The sequence below is a fragment of the Adiantum capillus-veneris genome, chromosome 1, assembly GCF_014529385.1.
Source record: "Adiantum capillus-veneris isolate H3 chromosome 1, ASM1452938v2, whole genome shotgun sequence".
Classification (NCBI taxonomy): domain Eukaryota; kingdom Viridiplantae; phylum Streptophyta; class Polypodiopsida; order Polypodiales; family Pteridaceae; genus Adiantum; species Adiantum capillus-veneris.
Window position 1 is genome coordinate 84500003 of NC_140931.1, and position 3183 is coordinate 84503185.

Here is a 3183-nt window from a genome sequence, read left to right on the forward strand (position 1 = left end):
TATGATGTAAACTGACAATACCACCTGAACCTCTCTGAGTCTACACCCTTTTAAGTGGCCAGATGGCCGTGGGAAAGCTCTCATAACTTTTAAGTCAAAACCCTTAGTTTGAACTAAGGAGAGATCATTAGATTGAAGATTCAAAAAATGTGCACTGTGGGAGCCTCTTGCTGCTACAAATTGTAATCCTCTTTTCTCTTGGATTGGTAATCATAATTCACTTCCGAATAGCACATTGCGTTCCTTGTCTCTTGCTCTACAATCTAAGTGTAGTCATTTGCACAGGTTTGCGACGCTTTGTTTGTGAGCTAAATGCATTGATTTGAAGGTTAAAATGGTTGTTTTTGGATGTTTTGACTATGGATAAGTGTTTCTATGCTTAAGGAGGACCTTGTTGAGTACTTTTGTTTCAGTTTTTTGCACATTTTTTGTGATGGATTGTGATTTATGTACCTTCCCAGATAGTGACAGAACCTTGTAGGATTGAGCCCTTAGGTGTTATGATACCTCTCCTTTAAGTTTCGTTGCATTCAGAATTCGTTTGGATGCCGAAATGGCGTGATGACCTAGAGCGGTACGATTGAGTGCATACTGATTGTCTGACTAGGAAGTGGTTGATTTGCTTTTGTAGTAGATTGAGTAGCCCTCTTAGTTCACTTTGGTGAGATTGACACTCTCTTTAGGTCTCCGTGCCCCATCCCGAGTCGCTTCCTTGCATATTGACATTATGTTAGTACAAAAGAGCTATGTTGTAGACGTCCGTCTCGCGACGACTCGCTAACAAAGGTTTTCTTGATGAAGAAGCTATTTGATCTTTGTATGAAGGAAGAGAGAACTATTTCTACTCACATTAATGAGTTCAACATCATTTTCACTCAGTTGACCACTCAGGGTTTGGTCTTCAATGAGGAAATCAAATGTATCTTCTTGCTATGCAGTTTACCCTCGTCTTGGGATACGTTCTGTACTGTAATTAGGAACTCAACACTTGGTATTGGTCTTGTGTACAATGACATCCTTGGGACTCTATTTATCAAGGAAATTCACAGGAAATCTCTCGAAGGAAAGAAGGAAGGTGATGCATATGTTGCTAGTGATAGATAGAGGGGTCGCACTCAAAGTCGTACCAAAAGCAAGGAACGTGGGGGCTCACACAGTAAGTCTCGGGGTTCTATGTGTAATGTTGAGTGCTATCACTTCTATAAAAAAGGGCATGTGAAGAAGGATTGCAAGAAATGGCAACAAAGCAAGAAGGATAAACAATCCTGTGACACTTCTAAGTTTAATGATTCAAACAAGGGCAAAGAAAAGTTAAAGGAGATCAATGTGCTAGAGTCTTCAGATGCTCCTATTGTAGAGCCTCTTCCAGTAGTTGTTATGCCACTTACCTCTGACGTATTGGTCTTCACAGTAGATCTACCTATCGAGGCTCTTGTTATAGAAGATGCATGCAATATGCACATAATTAGATAGTAGATTCTGGTGCGAGTTTCCATGTGACACCACATAGAGAGTGGTTCCCTACTTATTCTCTCTTGTGGCAAAGTGAGACTTGGTGATGCTTATGAACTAGACATTGAGGGTGTCAGAAACGTCAAATTACATCTAAGGAATGGCACACACTTTACTCTATGTAATGTCAGACATGTTACCAAGTTAACTAAGAGCTTGTTTTCTGTTGGTCAGCTTGATGATTTGGGCTACAACACCACATTTGGCAATGGTTCATGGATAGTAACAAAGGTAATATTCTTATACTCAGAGGTCAGAAGCATGGTATCTTGTATTCCATGCATGTGTCAGATGTTGGTCATGATTACATCTATAGCCAAGCTTCCATTTACTGAGTTGTGGCATTGCCGGCTAGGTCATATTAGCCAAAAAGCAATGAGAACTCTGACTCGTTTTGGCTACTTACTTGTCTTGTCTTATGTTGACTTTCCTGTTTGTGAACACTGTATATATGGCAAAGAGCATTGGGTCAAAAGCGAGTTGAACCTCTAGATTTAGTATATAGTGATGTTTGTGGTCCTATGTCAACCATTTTCTAGGGGGGGGAAGCTATTTTGTGACATTCATAGATGACTCTACTGGAAAGGCATGGGTATATCTTTTGAAGCATAAGGATCAAGTTCTTCCTGTGTTCCAAATTTTTTTGGCACTAGTTGAGAATTAGTACGGCAAGAAACTCAAGAGGTTGAGGATGGACAATGGTGGAGAGTATGTCTCCAAGGAGTTTGACAATTTTTGTGCTAAAAGGGGGATTAAAAGGCAATTTACTGCACCATACACGCTAGCTTAGAATGGAGTTGCTGAGCGCATGAATCATACAATTCAAAAAAGAGTCACAACCATGCTTTCTATGGAAAATCTCACACAAGGATTTTGGACAGAAGCCTTCTTGATAGAAGTGCACATCATAATCGTTCGACTAGTATGCCATTGAATTATGAGATTCCAGAAGAGTTATGGTCCAAACGTAAGCCCCACTGTGACCATCTACATGTTTTTGATTATGAAGCTTATGCTCACGTTCATGGAGCAAAAGACGCCGTGCGTACACTCACACACCCAAACAATTCAACACCACACAAGGAATTTACTTAAAATCCAACCCCCACACACTACCACTCAAGAGCTCAATAAAAATACTACCCACAAGATCAATTCAAACTCCAAACGCCTCGACTTACAAGCCCTTGCCTATGCTCGCAGACACTACAAGGTGAGTCGAGTTGATCAACACTTGAAATCACACTTGATGGTGACTAAAATATACAAGAAAAACCATAAAAAACTCAAAAACTTCAGCCACAAAAGGCCTCTCTCAAACCATTGCAAAGCCTTCACCAAAATCCACTCTGCTAGACTCTTTGGAGTAGCGCCAACCCTAATGGCACCGATACAGGGTCACATAGTCTTGCAGAAAGCCTTGCACACACACATCCATGGAAACCTCATAACTTTCATAGACTCTCCCAAGTGAAAAATTGAAGAGAGAAATCTCTCATTCACTCCTCCACACACTCAAATACAGGATGCGAACGCGACAGGACTGCACTAGACCACCTGTAGGAACCCTGCTTTCTCCCACACATAGAGAGGTGAAAGTGCTGATATTGCACAAAAAAAGTTCTCCCTCAGCTTGATCACTCACGTCACCATGACTGATGTGGCAATTTG